The sequence below is a fragment of the Carassius gibelio genome, chromosome A6, assembly GCF_023724105.1.
Source record: "Carassius gibelio isolate Cgi1373 ecotype wild population from Czech Republic chromosome A6, carGib1.2-hapl.c, whole genome shotgun sequence".
In the NCBI taxonomy this organism is placed as follows: domain Eukaryota; kingdom Metazoa; phylum Chordata; class Actinopteri; order Cypriniformes; family Cyprinidae; genus Carassius; species Carassius gibelio.
The window spans coordinates 13197434-13221922 of NC_068376.1; positions in this window are offsets into that span (position 1 = coordinate 13197434).

Genomic DNA, 24489 nt, shown 5'->3' on the forward strand with positions numbered 1-24489 from the left:
TGCAAGACAGAAAGACAGTTTTCAATGTGTTAGAATTCCTATGCACATAAACTTGTGTTAGAGCCTCAATGCTCAGGTTTGTCAGTTCACAGCATTCTGAGATCACTAATGCTGAAATAGTGTTTCTGTTGAAATGAAGTGGAAACAAGTCCAAATATGCTAAAAACCATCTCTCTCAGTTAGAGAATGTTGCTTCATTCCATGTTAAATACAAATCTTGCCAAAATGATAGATGACTCTATCTTGTGATTATAAATGCTTTTTGCAAGACAGAAAGACAGTTTTCAATGTGTTAGAATTCCTATGCACATAAACTTGTGTTAGAGCCTCAATGCTCAGGTTTGTCAGTTCACAGCATTCTGAGATCACTAATGCTGAAATAGTGTTTCTGTTGAAATGAAGTGGAAACAAGGCCAAATATGCTAAAAACCATCTCTCTCAGTTAGAGAATGTTGCTTCATTTCCATGTTAAATACAAATCTTGCCAAAATGATAGATGACTCTGTCTTGTGAATAGAAATGCTTTTTGCAATACAGAAAGACAGTTTTCAATGTCTTAGAATTCCTATGCACATAAACTTGTGTTAGAGCCTCAATGCTAAGGTTTGTCAGTTCACAGCATTCTGAGATCACTAATGCTGAAATAGTGTTTCTGTTGAAATGAAGTGGAAACAAGCCCAAATATGCTAAAAACCATCTCTCTCTGTTAGAGAACGTTGCTTCATTCCATGTTAAATACAAATCTTGCCAAAATGAAAGATTCCTCTGTCTTGTGATTAGAAAGGCTTTTTGCAATACAGAAAGACAGTTTTCAATGTGTTAGAATTCCTATGCACATAAACTTGTGTTAGAGCCTCAATGCTCAGGTTTGTCAGTTCACAGCATTCTGAGATCACTAATGCTGAAATAGTGTTTCTGTTTAAATGAATTGGAAACAAGCCCAAATATGCTAAAAACCATCTCTCTCAGTTAGAGAACGTTGCTTCATTCCATGTTAAATACAAATCTTGCCAAAATGAAAGATTCCTCTGTCTTGTGATTAGAAAGGCTTTTTGCAAGACAGAAAGACAGTTTTCAATGTGTTAGAATTCCTATGCACATAAACTTGTGTTAGAGCCTCAATGCTCAGGTTTGTCAGTTCACAGCATTCTGAGATCACTAATGCTGAAATAGTGTTTCTGTTGAAATAAAGTGGAAACAAGCCCAAATATGTTAAAAACCATCTCTTTCAGTTAGAGGATGTTGCTTCATTCCATGTTAAATACAAATCTTGCCAAAATGAAAGATTCCTCTGTCTTGTGAATTGAAATGCTTTTTGCAAGACAGAAAGACAGTTTTCAATGTGTTAGAATTCCTATGCACATAAGCTTGTGTTAGAGCCTCAATGCTCAGGTTTGTCAGTTCACAGCATTCTGAGATCACTAATGCTGAAATAGTGTTTCTGTTGAAATGAAGTGGAAACAAGCCCAAATATGCTAAAAACCATCTCTCTCAGTTAGAGAACGTTGCTTCATTCCATGTTAAATACAAATCTTGCCAAAATGATAGATGACTCTGTCTTGTGAATAGAAATGCTTTTTGCAATACAGAAAGACAGTTTTCAATGTCTTAGAATTCCTATGCACATAAACTTGTGTTAGAGCCTCAATGCTAAGGTTTGTCAGTTCACAGCATTCTGAGATCACTAATGCTGAAATAGTGTTTCTGTTGAAATGAAGTGGAAACAAGCCCAAATATGTTAAAAACCATCTCTTTCAGTTAGAGGATGTTGCTTCATTCCATGTTAAATACAAATCTTGCCAAAATGAAAGATTCCTCTGTCTTGTGAATTGAAATGCTTTTTGCAAGACAGAAAGACAGTTTTCAATGTGTTAGAATTCCTATGCACATAAGCTTGTGTTAGAGCCTCAATGCTCAGGTTTGTCAGTTCACAGCATTCTGAGATCACTAATGCTGAAATAGTGTTTCTGTTGAAATGAAGTGGAAACAAGCCCAAATATGCTAAAAACCATCTCTCTCAGTTAGAGAACGTTGCTTCATTCCATGTTAAATACAAATCTTGCCAAAATGAAAGATTCCTCTGTCTTGTGATTAAAAAGGCTTTTTGCAAGACAGAAAGACAGTTTTCAATGTGTTAGAATTCCTATGCACATAAACTTGTGTTAGAGCCTCAATGCTCAGGTTTGTTAGTTCACAGCATTCTGAGATCACTAATGCTGAAATAGTGTTTCTGTTGAAATGAATTGGAAACAAGCCCAAATATGCTAAAAACCATCTCTCTCAGTTAGAGAACGTTGCTTCATTCCATGTTAAATACAAATCTTGCCAAAATGAAAGATTCCTCTGTCTTGTGATTAGAAAGGCTTTTTGCAAGACAGAAAGACAGTTTTCAATGTGTTAGAATTCCTATGCACATAAACTTGTGTTAGAGCCTCAATGCTCAGGTTTGTCAGTTCACAGCATTCTGAGATCACTAATGCTGAAATAGTGTTTCTGTTGAAATGAAGTGGAAACAAGTCCAAATATGCTAAAAACCATCTCTCTCAGTTAGAGAATGTTGCTTCATTCCATGTTAAATACAAATCTTGCCAAAATGATAGATGACTCTATCTTGTGATTATAAATGCTTTTTGCAAGACAGAAAGACAGTTTTCAATGTGTTAGAATTCCTATGCACATAAACTTGTGTTAGAGCCTCAATGCTAAGGTTTGTCAGTTCACAGCATTCTGAGATCACTAATGCTGAAATAGTGTTTCTGTTGAAATGAAGTGGAAACAAGCCCAAATATGCTAAAAACCATCTCTCTCTGTTAGAGAACGTTGCTTCATTCCATGTTAAATACAAATCTTGCCAAAATGAAAGATTCCTCTGTCTTGTGATTAGAAAGGCTTTTTGCAATACAGAAAGACAGTTTTCAATGTGTTAGAATTCCTATGCACATAAACTTGTGTTAGAGCCTCAATGCTCAGGTTTGTCAGTTCACAGCATTCTGAGATCACTAATGCTGAAATAGTGTTTCTGTTTAAATGAATTGGAAACAAGCCCAAATATGCTAAAAACCATCTCTCTCAGTTAGAGAACGTTGCTTCATTCCATGTTAAATACAAATCTTGCCAAAATGAAAGATTCCTCTGTCTTGTGATTAGAAAGGCTTTTTGCAAGACAGAAAGACAGTTTTCAATGTGTTAGAATTCCTATGCACATAAACTTGTGTTAGAGCCTCAATGCTCAGGTTTGTCAGTTCACAGCATTCTGAGATCACTAATGCTGAAATAGTGTTTCTGTTGAAATAAAGTGGAAACAAGCCCAAATATGTTAAAAACCATCTCTTTCAGTTAGAGGATGTTGCTTCATTCCATGTTAAATACAAATCTTGCCAAAATGAAAGATTCCTCTGTCTTGTGAATTGAAATGCTTTTTGCAAGACAGAAAGACAGTTTTCAATGTGTTAGAATTCCTATGCACATAAGCTTGTGTTAGAGCCTCAATGCTCAGGTTTGTCAGTTCACAGCATTCTGAGATCACTAATGCTGAAATAGTGTTTCTGTTGAAATGAAGTGGAAACAAGCCCAAATATGCTAAAAACCATCTCTCTCAGTTAGAGAACGTTGCTTCATTCCATGTTAAATACAAATCTTGCCAAAATGATAGATGACTCTGTCTTGTGAATAGAAATGCTTTTTGCAATACAGAAAGACAGTTTTCAATGTCTTAGAATTCCTATGCACATAAACTTGTGTTAGAGCCTCAATGCTAAGGTTTGTCAGTTCACAGCATTCTGAGATCACTAATGCTGAAATAGTGTTTCTGTTGAAATGAAGTGGAAACAAGCCCAAATATGTTAAAAACCATCTCTTTCAGTTAGAGGATGTTGCTTCATTCCATGTTAAATACAAATCTTGCCAAAATGAAAGATTCCTCTGTCTTGTGAATTGAAATGCTTTTTGCAAGACAGAAAGACAGTTTTCAATGTGTTAGAATTCCTATGCACATAAGCTTGTGTTAGAGCCTCAATGCTCAGGTTTGTCAGTTCACAGCATTCTGAGATCACTAATGCTGAAATAGTGTTTCTGTTGAAATGAAGTGGAAACAAGCCCAAATATGCTAAAAACCATCTCTCTCAGTTAGAGAACGTTGCTTCATTCCATGTTAAATACAAATCTTGCCAAAATGAAAGATTCCTCTGTCTTGTGATTAAAAAGGCTTTTTGCAAGACAGAAAGACAGTTTTCAATGTGTTAGAATTCCTATGCACATAAACTTGTGTTAGAGCCTCAATGCTCAGGTTTGTCAGTTCACAGCATTCTGAGATCACTAATGCTGAAATAGTGTTTCTGTTGAAATGAAGTGGAAACAAGTCCAAATATGCTAAAAACCATCTCTCTCAGTTAGAGAATGTTGCTTCATTCCATGTTAAATACAAATCTTGCCAAAATGATAGATGACTCTATCTTGTGATTATAAATGCTTTTTGCAAGACAGAAAGACAGTTTTCAATGTGTTAGAACTCCTATGCACATAAACTTGTGTTAGAGCCTCAATGCTCAGGTTTGTCAGTTCACAGCATTCTGAGATCACTAATGCTGAAATAGTGTTTCTGTTGAAATGAAGTGGAAACAAGGCCAAATATGCTAAAAACCATCTCTCTCAGTTAGAGAATGTTGCTTCATTCCATGTTAAATACAAATCTTGCCAAAATGATAGATGACTCTGTCTTGTGAATAGAAATGCTTTTTGCAATACAGAAAGACAGTTTTCAATGTCTTAGAATTCCTATGCACATAAACTTGTGTTAGAGCCTCAATGCTAAGGTTTGTCAGTTCACAGCATTCTGAGATCACTAATGCTGAAATAGTGTTTCTGTTGAAATGAAGTGGAAACAAGCCCAAATATGCTAAAAACCATCTCTCTCTGTTAGAGAACGTTGCTTCATTCCATGTTAAATACAAATCTTGCCAAAATGAAAGATTCCTCTGTCTTGTGATTAGAAAGGCTTTTTGCAATACAGAAAGACAGTTTTCAATGTGTTAGAATTCCTATGCACATAAACTTGTGTTAGAGCCTCAATGCTCAGGTTTGTCAGTTCACAGCATTCTGAGATCACTAATGCTGAAATAGTGTTTCTGTTTAAATGAATTGGAAACAAGCCCAAATATGCTAAAAACCATCTCTCTCAGTTAGAGAACGTTGCTTCATTCCATGTTAAATACAAATCTTGCCAAAATGAAAGATTCCTCTGTCTTGTGATTAGAAAGGCTTTTTGCAAGACAGAAAGACAGTTTTCAATGTGTTAGAATTCCTATGCACATAAACTTGTGTTAGAGCCTCAATGCTCAGGTTTGTCAGTTCACAGCATTCTGAGATCACTAATGCTGAAATAGTGTTTCTGTTGAAATAAAGTGGAAACAAGCCCAAATATGTTAAAAACCATCTCTTTCAGTTAGAGGATGTTGCTTCATTCCATGTTAAATACAAATCTTGCCAAAATGAAAGATTCCTCTGTCTTGTGAATTGAAATGCTTTTTGCAAGACAGAAAGACAGTTTTCAATGTGTTAGAATTCCTATGCACATAAGCTTGTGTTAGAGCCTCAATGCTCAGGTTTGTCAGTTCACAGCATTCTGAGATCACTAATGCTGAAATAGTGTTTCTGTTGAAATGAAGTGGAAACAAGCCCAAATATGCTAAAAACCATCTCTCTCAGTTAGAGAACGTTGCTTCATTCCATGTTAAATACAAATCTTGCCAAAATGAAAGATTCCTCTGTCTTGTGATTAGAAAGGCTTTTTGCAAGACAGAAAGACAGTTTTCAATGTGTTAGAATTCCTATGCACATAAACTTGTGTTAGAGCCTCAATGCTCAGGTTTGTCAGTTCACAGCATTCTGAGATCACTAATGCTGAAATAGTGTTTCTGTTGAAATGAAGTGGAAACAAGTCCAAATATGCTAAAAACCATCTCTCTCAGTTAGAGAATGTTGCTTCATTCCATGTTAAATACAAATCTTGCCAAAATGATAGATGACTCTATCTTGTGATTATAAATGCTTTTTGCAAGACAGAAAGACAGTTTTCAATGTGTTAGAATTCCTATGCACATAAACTTGTGTTAGAGCCTCAATGCTCAGGTTTGTCAGTTCACAGCATTCTGAGATCACTAATGCTGAAATAGTGTTTCTGTTGAAATGAAGTGGAAACAAGGCCAAATATGCTAAAAACCATCTCTCTTAGTTAGAGAATGTTGCTTCATTCCATGTTAAATACAAATCTTGCCAAAATGATAGATGACTCTGTCTTGTGAATAGAAATGCTTTTTGCAATAGAGAAAGACAGTTTTCAATGTCTTAGAATTCCTATGCACATAAACTTGTGTTAGAGCCTCAATGCTAAGGTTTGTCAGTTCACAGCATTCTGAGATCACTAATGCTGAAATAGTGTTTCTGTTGAAATGAAGTGGAAACAAGCCCAAATATGTTAAAAACCATCTCTTTCAGTTAGAGGATGTTGCTTCATTCCATGTTAAATACAAATCTTGCCAAAATGAAAGATTCCTCTGTCTTGTGAATTGAAATGCTTTTTGCAAGACAGAAAGACAGTTTTCAATGTGTTAGAATTCCTATGCACATAAGCTTGTGTTAGAGCCTCAATGCTCAGGTTTGTCAGTTCACAGCATTCTGAGATCACTAATGCTGAAATAGTGTTTCTGTTGAAATGAAGTGGAAACAAGCCCAAATATGCTAAAAACCATCTCTCTCAGTTAGAGAACGTTGCTTCATTACATGTTAAATACAAATCTTGCCAAAATGAAAGATTCCTCTGTCTTGTGATTAGAAAGGCTTTTTGCAAGACAGAAAGACAGTTTTCAATGTGTTAGAATTCCTATGCACATAAACTTGTGTTAGAGCCTCAATGATCAGGTTTGTCAGTTCACAGCATTCTGAGATCACTAATGCTGAAATAGTGTTTCTGTTGAAATGAATTGGAAACAAGCCCAAATATGCTAAAAACCATCTTTCTCAGTTAGAGAACAGTGCTTCATTCCATGTTAAATACAAATCTTGCCAAAATGAAAGATGACTCTGTCTTGTGATTAGAAATGCTTTTTGCAAGACAGAAAGACAGATTTCAATGTCTTAGAATTCCTATGCGCATAAACTTGTGTTAGAGCCTCAATGCTCAGGTTTGTCAGTTCACAGCATTCTGAGATCACTAATGCTGAAATAGTGTTTCTGCTGAAATGAAGTGGAAACAAGGCCAAATGTGCTAAAAACCATCTCTCTCAGTTAGAGAATGTTGCTTCATTCCATGTTAAATACAAATCTTGACAAAATGATAGATGACTCTGTCTTGTGTTTAGAAATGCTTTTCGCAAGACAGAAAGACAGTTTTCAATGTGGTAGAATTCCTATGCACATAAACTTGTGTTAGAGCCTCAATGCTCAGGTTTGTCAGTTCACAGCATTCTGAGATCACTAATGCTGAAATAGTGTTTCTGTTGAAATGAAGTGGAAACAAGCCCAAATATGCTAAAAACCATCTTTCTCAGTTAGAGAACGTTGCTTCATTCCATGTTAAATACAAATCTTGCCAAAATGAAAGATTCCTCTGTCTTGTGATTAGAAAGAATTTTTGCAATACAGAAAGACAGTTTTCAATGTGTTAGTATTCCTATGCACATAAACTTGTGTTAGAGCCTCAATGCTCACGTTTGTCAGTTCACAGCATTCTGAGATCACTAATGCTGAAATAGTGTTTCTGTTGAAATGAAGTGGAAACAAGCCCAAATATGCTAAAAACCATCTTTCTCAGTTAGAGAACGTTGCTTCATTCCATGTTAAATACAAATCTTGCCAAAATGAAAGATTCCTCTGTCTTGTGATTAGAAAGGCTTTTTGCAATACAAAAAGACAGTTTTCAATGTCTTAGAATTCCTATGCACATAAACTTGTGTTAGAGCCTCAATGCTCAGGTTTGTCAGTTCACAGCATTCTGAGATCACTAATGCTGAAATAGTGTTTCTGTTGAAATGAATTGGAAACAAGCCCAAATATTCTAAAAACCATCTCTCTCAGTTAGAGAACGTTGCTTCATTCCATGTTAAATACAAATTTTGCCAAAATGATAGATGCCTCTGTCTTGTGATTAGAAATACTTTTTGCAAGACAGAAAGACAGTTTTCAATGTCTTAGAATTCCTATGCACATAAACTTGTGTTAGAGCCTCAATGCTCAGGTTTGTCAGTTCACAGCATTCTGAGATCACTAATGCTGAAATAGTGTTTCTGTTTAAATGAATTGGAAACAAGCCCAAATATTCTAAAAACCATCTCTCTCAGTTAGAGAACGTTGCTTCATTCCATGTTAAATACAAATCTTGCCAAAATGAAAGATTCCTCTGTCTTGTGATTAGAAAGGCTTTTTGCAAGACAGAAAGACAGTTTTCAATGTGTTAGAATTCCTATGCACATAAACTTGTGTTAGAGCCTCAATGCTAAGGTTTGTCAGTTCACAGCATTCTGAGATCACTAATGCTGAAATAGTGTTTCTGTTGAAATGAAGTGGAAACAAGCTCAAATATGCTAAAAACCATCTTTCTCAGTTAGAGAACGTTGCTTCATTCCATGTTAAATACAAATCTTGCCAAAATGAAAGATTCCTCTGTCTTGTGATTAGAAAGGCTTTTTGCAATACAGAAAGACAGTTTTCAATGTGTTAGTATTCCTATGCACATAAACTTGTGTTAGAGCCTCAATGCTCACGTTTGTCAGTTCACAGCATTCTGAGATCACTAATGCTGAAATAGTGTTTCTGTTGAAATGAAGTGGAAACAAGCCCAAATATGCTAAAAACCATCTTTCTTAGTTAGAGAACGTTGCTTCATTCCATGTTAAATACAAATCTTGCCAAAATGAAAGATTCCTCTGTCTTGTGATTAGAAAGGCTTTTTGCAATACAAAAAGACAGTTTTCAATGTCTTAGAATTCCTATGCACATAAACTTGTGTTAGAGCCTCAATGCTCAGGTTTGTCAGTTCTCAGCATTCTGAGATCACTAATGCTGAAATAGTGTTTCTGTTGAAATGAAGTGGAAACAATCCCAAATATGCTAAAAACCATCTCTCTCAGTTAGAGAATGTTGCTTCATTCCATGTTAAATACAAATCTTGACAAAATGATAGATGACTCTGTCTTGTGATTAGAAATGCTTTTTGCAAGACAGTTTTCAATGTGTTAGAATTCCTATGCACATAAACTTGTGTTAGAGCCTCAATGCTCAGGTTTGTCAGTTCACAGCATTCTGAGATCACTAATGCTGAAATAGTGTTTCTGTTGAAATGAAGTGGAAACAAGCCCAAATATGCTAAAAACCATCTCTCTCAGTTAGAGAATGTTGCTTCATTCCATGTTAAATACAAATCTTGCCAAAATGATAGATGACTCTGTCTTGTGATTAGAAATGCTTTTTGCAAGACAGAAAGACAGTTTTCAATGTGTTAGAATTCCTATGCACATAAACTTGTGTTAGAGCCTCAATGCTCAGGTTTGTCAGTTCACAGCATTCTGAGATCACTAATGCTGAAATAGTGTTTCTGTTGAAATGAATTGGAAACAAGCCCAAATATGCTAAAAACCATCTCTTTCAGTTAGAGAATGTTGCTTCATTCCATGTTAAATACAAATCTTGCCAAAATGAAAGATTCCTCTCTCTTGTGAATTGAAATGCTTTTTGCAAGACAGAAAGACAGTTTTCAATGTGTTAGAATTACTATGCACATAAACTTGTGTTAGAGCCTCAATGCTCAGGTTTGTCAGTTCACAGCATTCTGAGATCACTAATGCTGAAAAAGTGTTTCTGTTGAAATGAAGTGGAAACAAGCCCAAATATGCTAAAAACCATCTCTCTCAGTTAGAGAACGTTGCTTCATTCCATGTTAAATACAAATCTTGTCAAAATGAAAGATTCCTCTGTCTTGTGATTAGAAAGGCTTTTTGCAATACAGAAAGACAGTTTTCAATGTCTTAGAATTCCTATGCACATAAACTTGTGTTAGAGCCTCAATGCTCAGGTTTGTCAGTTCATAGCATTCTGAGATCACTAATGCTGAAATAGTGTTTCTGTTTAAATGAATTGGAAACAAGCCCAAATATGCTAAAAACCATCTCTCTCAGTTAGAGAACGTTGCTTCATTCCATGTTAAATACAAATCTTGCCAAAATGAAAGATTCCTATGTCTTGTGATTAGAAAGGCTTTTTGCAAGACAGAAAGACAGTTTTCAATGTGTTAGAATTCCTATGCACATAAAATTGTGTTAGAGCCTCAATGCTCAGGTTTGTCAGTTCACAGCATTCTGAGATCACTAATGCTGAAATAGTGTTTCTGTTGAAATGAATTGGAAACAAGCCCAAATATGCTAAAAACCATCTCTCTCAGTTAGAGAACGTTGCTTCATTCCATGTTAAATACAAATCTTGCCAAAATGAAAGATTCCTCTGTCTTGTGATTAGAAAGGCTTTTTGCAATACAGAAAGACAGTTTTCAATGTGTTAGAATTCCTATGCACATAAACTTGTGTTAGAGCCTCAATGCTCAGGTTTGTCAGTTCACAGCATTCTGAGATCACTAATGCTGAAATAGTGTTTCTGTTGAAATGAAGTGGAAACAAGCCCAAATATGCTAAAAACCATCTCTCTCAGTTAGAGAATGTTGCTTCATTCCATGTTAAATACAAATCTTGCCAAAATGATAGATGACTCTGTCTTGTGATTAGAAATGCTTTTTGCAAGACAGAAAGACAGTTTTCAATGTGTTAGAATTCCTATGCACATAAACTTGTGTTAGAGCCTCAATGCTCAGGTTTGTCAGTTCACAGCATTCTGAGATCACTAATGCTGAAATAGTGTTTCTGTTTAAATGAATTGGAAACAAGACCAAATATGCTAAAAACCATCTCTCTCAGTTAGAGAACGTTGCTTCATTCCATGTTAAATACAAATCTTGCCAAAATGAAAGATTCCTCTGTCTTGTGATTAGAAAGGCTTTTTGCAAGACAGAAAGACAGTTTTCAATGTGTTAGAATTCCTATGCACATAAACTTGTGTTAGAGCCTCAATGCTAAGGTTTGTCAGTTCACAGCATTCTGAGATCACTAATGCTGAAATAGTGTTTCTGTTGAAATGAAGTGGAAACAAGCTCAAATATGCTAAAAACCATCTTTCTCAGTTAGAGAACGTTGCTTCATTCCATGTTAAATACAAATCTTGCCAAAAGGAAAGATTCCTCTGTCTTGTGATTAGAAAGGCTTTTTGCAATACAGAAAGACAGTTTTCAATGTGTTAGTATTCCTATGCACATAAACTTGTGTTAGAGCCTCAATGCTCACGTTTGTCAGTTCACAGCATTCTGAGATCACTAATGCTGAAATAGTGTTTCTGTTGAAATGAAGTGGAAACAAGCCCAAATATGCTAAAAACCATCTTTCTTAGTTAGAGAACGTTGCTTCATTCCATGTTAAATACAAATCTTGCCAAAATGAAAGATTCCTCTGTCTTGTGATTAGAAAGGCTTTTTGCAATACAAAAAGACAGTTTTCAATGTCTTAGAATTCCTATGCACATAAACTTGTGTTAGAGCCTCAATGCTCAGGTTTGTCAGTTCTCAGCATTCTGAGATCACTAATGCTGAAATAGTGTTTCTGTTGAAATGAAGTGGAAACAATCCCAAATATGCTAAAAACCATCTCTCTCAGTTAGAGAATGTTGCTTCATTCCATGTTAAATACAAATCTTGACAAAATGATAGATGACTCTGTCTTGTGATTAGAAATGCTTTTTGCAAGACAGTTTTCAATGTGTTAGAATTCCTATGCACATAAACTTGTGTTAGAGCCTCAATGCTCAGGTTTGTCAGTTCACAGCATTCTGAGATCACTAATGCTGAAATAGTGTTTCTGTTGAAATGAAGTGGAAACAAGCCCAAATATGCTAAAAACCATCTCTCTCAGTTAGAGAACGTTGCTTCATTCCATGTTAAATACAAATCTTGCCAAAATGAAAGATTCCTCTGTCTTGTGATTAGAAAGGCTTTTTGCAATACAGAAAGACAGTTTTCAATGTGGTAGAATTCCTATGCACATAAACTTGTGTTAGAGCCTCAATGCTCAGGTTTGTCAGTTCACAGCATTCTGAGATCACTAATGCTGAAATAGTGTTTCTGTTGAAATGAATTGGAAACAAGCCCAAATATGCTAAAAACCATCTCTTTCAGTTAGAGAATGTTGCTTCATTCCATGTTAAATACAAATCTTGCCAAAATGAAAGATTCCTCTCTCTTGTGAATTGAAATGCTTTTTGCAAGACAGAAAGACAGTTTTCAATGTGTTAGAATTACTATGCACATAAACTTGTGTTAGAGCCTCAATGCTCAGGTTTGTCAGTTCACAGCATTCTGAGATCACTAATGCTGAAAAAGTGTTTCTGTTGAAATGAAGTGGAAACAAGCCCAAATATGCTAAAAACCATCTCTCTCAGTTAGAGAACGTTGCTTCATTCCATGTTAAATACAAATCTTGTCAAAATGAAAGATTCCTCTGTCTTGTGATTAGAAAGGCTTTTTGCAATACAGAAAGACAGTTTTCAATGTGTTAAAATTCCTATGCACATAAACTTGTGTTAGAGCCTCAATGCTCAGGTTTGTCAATTCACAGCATTCTGAGATCACTAATGCTGAAATAGTGTTTCTGTTGAAATGAATTGGAAACAAGCCCAAATATGCTAAAACCCATCTCTCTCAGTTAGAGAACGTTGCTTCATTCCACACTGTAAAAAAATTCTTGTTGTTTTTACAAAAACTTTTTGGCAGCTGTGGTTGCCAGAATAATTTTGTAAAAATACAGAAAACTGTAAACACATTTACGTCAAAAACTGTTAATTTTACAATATAAAGCTGTAATTTACAAACAAGAAAATGTGAATATAAACCAGTAAATTCAACAACACACAAAATTAAATCTGTTTTGTACCTTGAAAATACTGACAACCACCATAATAATAAAGATGGTACTGTATAAGAGAAAGCCACATGAAGTATCAAAGCTCATCACAAGTAGCTTCACCACAAGTAGAAGTATATATTAACATATAGTAGGTGCACATTTATGGAAACACAAAACACCATCATGGTAACACACGTGATACTTAAATAATGCAAAAAACTTTCATTAAGCAACAGAAGATGTAACATAAAGCTCAAATGTACATAACTGATAACAAGAACTATTTAAAAACATGATTATTTAAACAAAATACTTTCAAAGTGAGTGTCACGCAGGGAATTCTGGGAATATCAGTTTACAGTTTTAGACTGTAAATTATACATTGATTTGTTCTTTTTTTACTTCTAAAAGCTGTATAATTAACAGAATTTTACTGTAAATTTACATTAAATGCTTTGTTAGATCTTTTACAGTTTTTCCCTGTATATAGTACGGGAACTTACTGTTAACCTATTATCAGTTTTTTTCCGTAGCGTTTTTACAAAATTTTACAGTTAAAATTACACTTATTTTTTACAGTGCATGTTAAATACAAATCTTGCCAAAATGAAAGATTCCTCTGTCTTGTGATTAGAAAGGCTTTTTGCAATACAGAAAGACAGTTTTCAATGTGGTAGAATTCCTATGCACATAAACTTGTGTTAGAGCCTCAATGCTCAGGTTTGTCAGTTCACAGCATTCTGAGATCACTAATGCTGAAATAGTGTTTCTGTTGAAATGAAGTGGAAACAAGCCCAAATATGCTAAAAACCATCTCTCTCAGTTAGAGAATGTTGCTTCATTCCATGTTAAATACAAATCTTGCCAAAATGAAAGATTCCTCTGTCTTGTGATTAGAAAGGCTTTTTGCAATACAGAAAGACAGTTTTCAATGTGTTAAAATTCCTATGCACATAAACTTGTGTTAGAGCCTCAATGCTCAGGTTTGTCAATTCACAGCATTCTGAGATCACTAATGCTGAAATAGTGTTTCTGTTGAAATGAATTGGAAACAAGCCCAAATATGCTAAAACCCATCTCTCTCAGTTAGAGAACGTTGCTTCATTCCACACTGTAAAAAAATTCTTGTTGTTTTTACAAAAACTTTTTGGCAGCTGTGGTTGCCAGAATAATTTTGTAAAAATACAGAAAACTGTAAACACATTTACGTCAAAAACTGTTAATTTTACAATATAAAGCTGTAATTTACAAACAAGAAAATGTGAATATAAACCAGTAAATTCAACAACACACAAAATTAAATCTGTTTTGTACCTTGAAAATACTGACAACCACCATAATAATAAAGATGGTACTGTATAAGAGAAAGCCACATGAAGTATCAAAGCTCATCACAAGTAGCTTCACCACAAGTAGAAGTATATATTAACATATAGTAGGTGCACATTTATGGAAACACAAAACACCATCATGGTAACACACGTGATACTTAAATAATGCAAAAAACTTTCATTAAGCAACAGAAGATGTAACATAAAGCTCAAATGTACATAACTGATAACAAGAACTATTTAAAAACATGATTATTTAAACAAAATACTTTCAAAGTGAGTGTCACGCAGGGAATTCTGGGAATATCAGTTTACAGTTTTAGACTGTAAATTATACATTGATTTGTTCTTTTTTTACTTCTAAAAGCTGTATAATTAACAGAATTTTACTGTAAATTTACATTAAATGCTTTGTTAGATCTTTTACAGTTTTTCCCTGTATATAGTACGGGAACTTACTGTTAACCTATTATCAGTTTTTTCCGTAGCGTTTTTACAAAATTTTACAGTTAAAATTACACTTATTTTTTACAGTGCATGTTAAATACAAATCTTGCCAAAATGAAAGATTCCTCTGTCTTGTGATTAGAAAGGCTTTTTGCAATACAGAAAGACAGTTTTCAATGTGGTAGAATTCCTATGCACATAAACTTGTGTTAGAGCCTCAATGCTCAGGTTTGTCAGTTCACAGCATTCTGAGATCACTAATGCTGAAATAGTGTTTCTGTTGAAATGAAGTGGAAACAAGCCCAAATATGCTAAAAACCATCTCTCTCAGTTAGAGAATGTTGCTTCATTCCATGTTAAATACAAATCTTGCCAAAATGATAGATGACTCTGTCTTGTGATTAGAAATGCTTTTTGCAAGACAGAAAGACAGTTTTCAATGTGTTAGAATTCCTATGCACATAAACTTGTGTTAGAGCCTCAATGCTCAGGTTTGTCAGTTCACAGCATTCTGAGATCACTAATGCTGAAATAGTGTTTCTGTTGAAATGAATTGGAAACAAGCCCAAATATGCTAAAAACCATCTCTTTCAGTTAGAGAATGTTGCTTCATTCCATGTTAAATACAAATCTTGCCAAAATGAAAGATTCCTCTCTCTTGTGAATTGAAATGCTTTTTGCAAGACAGAAAGACAGTTTTCAATGTGTTAGAATTCCTATGCACATAAACTTGTGTTAGAGCCTCAATGCTCAGGTTTGTCAGTTCATAGCATTCTGAGATCACTAATGCTGAAATAGTGTTTCTGTTTAAATGAATTGGAAACAAGCCCAAATATGCTAAAAACCATCTCTCTCAGTTAGAGAACGTTGCTTCATTCCATGTTAAATACAAATCTTGCCAAAATGAAAGATTCCTATGTCTTGTGATTAGAAAGGCTTTTTGCAAGACAGAAAGACAGTTTTCAATGTGTTAGAATTCCTATGCACATAAAATTGTGTTAGAGCCTCAATGCTCAGGTTTGTCAGTTCACAGCATTCTGAGATCACTAATGCTGAAATAGTGTTTCTGTTGAATTGAATTGGAAACAAGCCCAAATATGCTAAAAACCATCTCTCTCAGTTAGAGAACGTTGCTTCATTCCATGTTAAATACAAATCTTGCCAAAATGAAAGATTCCTCTGTCTTGTGATTAGAAAGGCTTTTTGCAATACAGAAAGACAGTTTTCAATGTGTTAGAATTCCTATGCACATAAACTTGTGTTAGAGCCTCAATGCTCAGGTTTGTCAGTTCACAGCATTCTGAGATCACTAATGCTGAAATAGTGTTTCTGTTGAAATGAAGTGGAAACAAGCCCAAATATGCTAAAAACCATCTCTCTCAGTTAGAGAATGTTGCTTCATTCCATGTTAAATACAAATCTTGCCAAAATGATAGATGACTCTGTCTTGTGATTAGAAATGCTTTTTGCAAGACAGAAAGACAGTTTTCAATGTGTTAGAATTCCTATGCACATAAACTTGTGTTAGAGCCTCAATGCTCAGGTTTGTCAGTTCACAGCATTCTGAGATCACTAATGCTGAAATAGTGTTTCTGTTGAAATGAAGTGGAAACAAGCCCAAATATGCTAAAAACCATCTCTCTCAGTTAGAGAATGTTGCTTCATTCCATGTTAAATACAAATCTTGCCAAAATGATAGATGACTCTATCTTGTGATCATAAATGCTTTTTGCAAGACAGAAAGACAGTTTTCAATGTGTTAGAATTCCTATGCACATAAACTTGTGTTAGAGCCTCAATGCTCAGGTTTGTCAGTTCACAGCATTCTGAGATCACTAATGCTGAAATAGTGTTTCTGTTGAAATGAAGTGGAAACAAGTCCAAATATGCTAAAAACCATCTCTCTCAGTTAGAGAATGTTGCTTCATTCCATGTTAAATACAAATCTTGCCAAAATTATAGATGACTCTGTCTTGTGATTAGAAATGCTTTTTGCAAGACAGAAAGACAGTTTTCAATGTGTTAGTATTCCTATGCACATAAACTTGTTTTAGAGCCTCAATGCTCAGGTTTGTCAGTTCACAGCATTCTGATATCACTAATGCTGAAATAGTGTTTCTGTTGAAATGAAGTGGAAACAAGGCCAAATATGCTAAAAACCATCTCTCTCAGTTAGAGAACGTTGCTTCATTCCATGTTAAATACAAATCTTGCCAAAATGAAAGATTCCTCTGTCTTGTGATTAGAAAGACTTTTTGCAAGACAGAAAGACAGTTTTCAATGTGTTAGAATTCCTATGCACATAAACTTGTGTTAGAGCCTCAATGCTCAGGTTTGTCAGTTCACAGCATTCTGAGATCACTAATGCTGAAATAGTGTTTCTGTTGAAATGAATTGGAAACAAGCCCAAATATGCTAAAAACCATCTCTCTCAGTTAGAGAACGTTGCTTCATTCCATGTTAAATACAAATCTTGCCAAAATGAAAGATTCCTCTGTCTTGTGATTAGAAAGGCTTTTTGCAATACAGAAAGACAGTTTTCAATGTGGTAGAATTCCTATGCACATAAACTTGTGTTAGAGCCTCAATGCTCAGGTTTGTCAGTTCACAGCATTCTGAGATCACTAATGCTGAAATAGTGTTTCTGTTGAAATGAAGTGGAAACAAGCCCAAATATGCTAAAAACCATCTCTCTCAGTTAGAGAATGTTGCTTCATTCCATGTTAAATACAAATCTTGCCAAAATGATAGATGACTCTGTCTTGTGATTAGAAATGCTTTTTGCAAGACAGAAAGACAGTTTTCAATGTGTTAGAATTCCTATGCACATAAACTTGTGTTAGAGCCTCAATGCTCAGGTTTGTCAGTTCACAGCATTCTGAGATCACTAATGCTGAAATAGTGTTTCTGTTGAAATGAAGTGGAAACAAGCCCAAATATGCTAAAAACCATCTCTCTCAGTTAGAGAATGTTGCTTCATTCCATGTTAAATACAAATCTTGCCAAAATGATAGATGACTCTGTCTTGTGAATAGAAATGCTTTTTGCAATACAGAAAGACAGTTTTCAATGTCTTAGAATTCCTATGCACATAAACTTGTGTTAGAGCCTCAATGCTAAGGTTTGTCAGTTCACAGCATTCTGAGATCACTAATGCTGAAATAGTGTTTCTGTTGAAATGAAGTGGAAACAAGCCCAAATATGCTAAAAACCATCTCTTTCAGTTAGAGAATGTTGCTTCATTCCATGTTAAATACAAATCTTGCCAAAATGAAAGATTCCTCTGTCTAGTGAATTGAAATGCTTTTTGCAAGACAGAAAGACAGTTTTCAATGTGTTAGAATTCCTATGCACATAAACTTGTGTTAGAGCCTCAATGCTCAGGTTTGTCAGTTCACAGCATTCTGAGATCACTAATGCTGAAATAGTGTTTCTGTTGAAATGAAGTGGAAACAAGCCCAAATATGCTAAAAACCATCTCTCTCAGTTAGAGAACGTTGCTTCATTCCATGTTAAATACAAATCTTGCCAAAATGAAAGATTCCTCTGTCTTGTGATTAGAAAGGCTTTTTGCAATACAGAAAGACAGTTTTCAATGTGTTAGAATTCCTATGCACATAAACTTGTGTTAGAGCCTCAATGCTCAGGTGTGTCAGTTCACAGCATTCTGAGATCACTAATGCTGAAATAGTGTTTCTGTGGAAATGAAGTGGAAACAAGCCCAAATATGCTAAAAACCATCTCTCTCAGTTAGAGAATGTTGCTTCATTCCATGTTAAATACAAATCTTGCCAAAATGAAAGATTCCTCTACCTTGTGAAGTGAAATGCTTTTTGCAAGACAGAAAGACAGTTTTCAAAGTGTTAGAATTCCTATGCACATAAACTTGTGTTAGAGCCTCAATGCTCAGGTTTGTCAGTTCACAGCATTCTGAGATCACTAATGCTGAAATAGTGTTTCTGTTGAAATGAAGTGGAAACAAGCCCAAATATGCTAAAAACCATCTCTCTCAGTTAGAGAATGTTGCTTCATTCCATGTTAAATACAAATCTTGCCAAAATGATAGATGACTCTATCTTGTGATTATAAATGCTTTTTGCAAGACAGAAAGACAGTTTTCAATGTGTTAGAATTCCTATGCACATAAACTTGTGTTAGAGCCTCAATGCTCAGGTTTGTCAGTTCACAGCATTCTGAGATCACTAATGCTGAAACAGTGTTTCTGTTGAAATGAAGTGGAAACAAGCCCAAATATGCTAAAAACCATCTCTCTCAGTTAGAGAATGTTGCTTCATTCCATGTTAAATACAAATCTTGCCAAAATGATAGATGACTCTATCTTGTGATTAGAAAGGCTTTTTGCAATACAGAAAGACAGTTTTCAATGTTTTAGAATTCCTATGCACATAAACTTGTGTTAGAGCCTCAATGCTCAGGTGTGTCAGTTCACAGCATTCTGAGATCACTAATGCTGAAATAGTGTTTCTGTGGAAATGAAGTGGAAACAAGGCCAAATATGCTAAAAACCATCTCTCTCAGTTAGAGAATGTTGCTTCATTCCATGTTAAATACAAATCTTGCCAAAATGATAGATGACTCTGTCTTGTGAATAGAAATGCTTTTTGCAAGACAGAAAGACAGTTTTCAATGTCTTAGAATTCCTATGCGCATAAACTTGTGTTAGAGCCTCAATGCTCAGGTTTGTCAGTTCACAGCATTCTGAGATCACTAATGCTGAAATAGTGTTTCTGTTTAAATGAATTGGAAACAAGCCCAAATATGCTAAAAACCATCTCTCTCAGTTAGAGAACGTTGCTTCATTCCATGTTAAATACAAATCTTGCCAAAATGAAAGATTCCTCTGTCTTGTGATTAGAAAGGCTTTTTGCAAGACAGAAAGACAGTTTTCAATGTGTTAGAATTCCTATGCACATAAACTTGTGTTAGAGCCTCAATGCTCAGGTTTGTCAGTTCACAGCATTCTGAGATCACTAATGCTGAAATAGTGTTTCTGTTGAAATGAATTGGAAACAAGCCCAAATATGCTAAAAACCATCTCTCTCAGTTAGAGAACGTTGCTTCATTCCATGTTAAATACAAATCTTGCCAAAATGAAAGATTCCTCTGTCTTGTGATTAGAAAGGCTTTTTGCAATACAGAAAGACAGTTTTCAATGTGGTAGAATTCCTATGCACATAAACTTGTGTTAGAGCCTCAATGCTCAGGTTTGTCAGTTCACAGCATTCTGAGATCACTAATGCTGAAATAGTGTTTCTGTTGAAATGAAGTGGAAACAAGCCCAAATATGCTAAAAACCATCTCTCTCAGTTAGAGAATGTTGCTTCATTCCATGTTAAATACAAATCTTGCCAAAATGATAGATGACTCTGTCTTGTGATTAGAAATGCTTTTTGCAAGACAGAAAGACAGTTTTCAATGTGTTAGAATTCCTATGCACATAAACTTGTGTTAGAGCCTCAATGCTCAGGTTTGTCAGTTCACAGCATTCTGAGATCACTAATGCTGAAATAGTGTTTCTGTTGAAATGAAGTGGAAACAAGCCCAAATATGCTAAAAACCATCTCTCTCAGTTAGAGAATGTTGCTTCATTCCATGTTAAATACAAATCTTGCCAAAATGAAAGATTCCTCTGTCTTGTGATTAGAAAGACTTTTTGCAAGACAGAAAGACAGTTTTCAATGTGTTAGAATTCCTATGCACATAAACTTGTGTTAGAGCCTCAATGCTCAGGTTTGTCAGTTCACAGCATTCTGAGATCACTAATGCTGAAATAGTGTTTCTGTTGAAATGAATTGGAAACAAGCCCAAATATGCTAAAAACCATCTCTCTCAGTTAGAGAACGTTGCTTCATTCCATGTTAAATACAAATCTTGCCAAAATGAAAGATTCCTCTGTCTTGTGATTAGAAAGGCTTTTTGCAATACAGAAAGACAGTTTTCAATGTGGTAGAATTCCTATGCACATAAACTTGTGTTAGAGCCTCAATGCTCAGGTTTGTCAGTTCACAGCATTCTGAGATCACTAATGCTGAAATAGTGTTTCTGTTGAAATGAAGTGGAAACAAGCCCAAATATGCTAAAAACCATCTCTCTCAGTTAGAGAATGTTGCTTCATTCCATGTTAAATACAAATCTTGCCAAAATGATAGATGACTCTGTCTTGTGATTAGAAATGCTTTTTGCAAGACAGAAAGACAGTTTTCAATGTGTTAGAATTCCTATGCACATAAACTTGTGTTAGAGCCTCAATGCTCAGGTTTGTCAGTTCACAGCATTCTGAGATCACTAATGCTGAAATAGTGTTTCGGTTGAAATGAAGTGGAAACAAGCCCAAATATGCTAAAAACCATCTCTCTCAGTTAGAGAATGTTGCTTCATTCCATGTTAAATACAAATCTTGCCAAAATGATAGATGACTCTGTCTTGTGAATAGAAATGCTTTTTGCAATACAGAAAGACAGTTTTCAATGTCTTAGAATTCCTATGCACATAAACTTGTGTTAGAGCCTCAATGCTAAGGTTTGTCAGTTCACAGCATTCTGAGATCACTAATGCTGAAATAGTGTTTCTGTTGAAATGAAGTGGAAACAAGCCCAAATATGCTAAAAACCATCTCTTTCAGTTAGAGAATGTTGCTTCATTCCATGTTAAATACAAATCTTGCCAAAATGAAAGATTCCTCTGTCTAGTGAATTGAAATGCTTTTTGCAAGACAGAAAGACAGTTTTCAATGTGTTAGAATTCCTATGCACATAAACTTGTGTTAGAGCCTCAATGCTCAGGTGTGTCAGTTCACAGCATTCTGAGATCACTAATGCTGAAATAGTGTTTCTGTGGAAATGAAGTGGAAACAAGCCCAAATATGCTAAAAACCATCTCTCTCAGTTAGAGAATGTTGCTTCATTCCATGTTAAATACAAATCTTGCCAAAATGAAAGATTCCTCTACCTTGTGAAGTGAAATGCTTTTTGCAAGACAGAAAGACAGTTTTCAAAGTGTTAGAATTCCTATGCACATAAACTTGTGTTAGAGCCTCAATGCTCAGGTTTGTCAGTTCACAGCATTCTGAGATCACTAATGCTGAAATAGTGTTTCTGTTGAAATGAAGTGGAAACAAGCCCAAATATGCTAAAAACCATCTCTCTCAGTTAGAGAATGTTGCTTCATTCCATGTTAAATACAAATCTTGCCAAAATGATAGATGACTCTGTCTTGTGATTAGAAATGGTTTTTGCAAGACAGAAAGACAGTTTTCAATGTGTTAGAATTCCTATGCACATAAACTTGTGTTAGAGCCTCAATGCTCAGGTTTGTCAGTTCACAGCATTCTGAGATCACTAATGCTGAAATAGTGTTTCTGTTGAAATGAAGTGGAAACAAGCCCAAATATGCTAAAAACCATCTCTCTCAGTTAGAGAATGTTGCTTCATTCCATGTTAAATACAAATCTTGCCAAAATGAAAGATTCCTCTGTCTTGTGATTAGAAAGACTTTTTGCAAGACAGAAAGACAGTTTTCAATGTGTTAGAATTCCTATGCACATAAACTTGTGTTAGAGCCTCAATGCTCAGGTTTGTCAGTTCACAGCATTCTGAGATCACTAATGCTGAAATAGTGTTTCTGTTGAAATGAATTGGAAACAAGCCCAAATATGCTAAAAACCATCTCTCTCAGTTAGAGAACGTTGCTTCATTCCATGTTAAATACAAATCTTGCCAAAATGAAAGATTCCTCTGTCTTGTGATTAGAAAGGCTTTTTGCAATACAGAAAGACAGTTTTCAATGTGGTAGAATTCCTATGCACATAAACTTGTGTTAGAGCCTCAATGCTCAGGTTTGTCAGTTCACAGCATTCTGAGATCACTAATGCTGAAATAGTGTTTCTGTTGAAATGAAGTGGAAACAAGCCCAAATATGCTAAAAACCATCTCTCTCAGTTAGAGAATGTTGCTTCATTCCATGTTAAATACAAATCTTGCCAAAATGATAGATGACTCTGTCTTGTGATTAGAAATGCTTTTTGCAAGACAGAAAGACAGTTTTCAATGTGTTAGAATTCCTATGCACATAAACTTGTGTTAGAGCCTCAATGCTCAGGTTTGTCAGTTCACAGCATTCTGAGATCACTAATGCTGAAATAGTGTTTCGGTTGAAATGAAGTGGAAACAAGCCCAAATATGCTAAAAACCATCTCTCTCAGTTAGAGAATGTTGCTTCATTCCATGTTAAATACAAATCTTGCCAAAATGATAGATGACTCTGTCTTGTGAATAGAAATGCTTTTTGCAATACAGAAAGACAGTTTTCAATGTCTTAGAATTCCTATGCACATAAACTTGTGTTAGAGCCTCAATGCTAAGGTTTGTCAGTTCACAGCATTCTGAGATCACTAATGCTGAAATAGTGTTTCTGTTGAAATGAAGTGGAAACAAGCCCAAATATGCTAAAAACCATCTCTTTCAGTTAGAGAATGTTGCTTCATTCCATGTTAAATACAAATCTTGCCAAAATGAAAGATTCCTCTGTCTAGTGAATTGAAATGCTTTTTGCAAGACAGAAAGACAGTTTTCAATGTGTTAGAATTCCTATGCACATAAACTTGTGTTAGAGCCTCAATGCTCAGGTGTGTCAGTTCACAGCATTCTGAGATCACTAATGCTGAAATAGTGTTTCTGTGGAAATGAAGTGGAAACAAGCCCAAATATGCTAAAAACCATCTCTCTCAGTTAGAGAATGTTGCTTCATTCCATGTTAAATACAAATCTTGCCAAAATGAAAGATTCCTCTACCTTGTGAAGTGAAATGCTTTTTGCAAGACAGAAAGACAGTTTTCAAAGTGTTAGAATTCCTATGCACATAAACTTGTGTTAGAGCCTCAATGCTCAGGTTTGTCAGTTCACAGCATTCTGAGATCACTAATGCTGAAATAGTGTTTCTGTTGAAATGAAGTGGAAACAAGCCCAAATATGCTAAAAACCATCTCTCTCAGTTAGAGAATGTTGCTTCATTCCATGTTAAATACAAATCTTGCCAAAATGATAGATGACTCTGTCTTGTGATTAGAAATGGTTTTTGCAAGACAGAAAGACAGTTTTCAATGTGTTAGAATTCCTATGCACATAAACTTGTGTTAGAGCCTCAATGCTCAGGTTTGTCAGTTCACAGCATTCTGAGATCACTAATGCTGAAATAGTGTTTCTGTTGAAATGAAGTGGAAACAAGCCCAAATATGCTAAAAACCATCTCTCTCAGTTAGAGAATGTTGCTTCATTCCATGTTAAATACAAATCTTGCCAAAATGATAGATGACTCTGTCTTGTGAATAGAAATGCTTTTTGCAATACAGAAAGACAGTTTTCAATGTCTTAGAATTCCTATGCACATAAACTTGTGTTAGAACCTCAATGCTAAGGTTTGTCAGTTCACAGCATTCTGAGATCACTAATGCTGAAATAGTGTTTCTGTTGAAATGAAGTGGAAACAAGCCCAAATATGCTAAAAACCATCTCTTTCAGTTAGAGAATGTTGCTTCATTCCATGTTAAATACAAATCTTGCCAAAATGAAAGATTCCTCTGTCTAGTGAATTGAAATGCTTTTTGCAAGACAGAAAGACAGTTTTCAATGTGTTAGAATTCCTATGCACATAAACTTGTGTTAGAGCCTCAATGCTCAGGTTTGTCAGTTCACAGCATTCTGAGA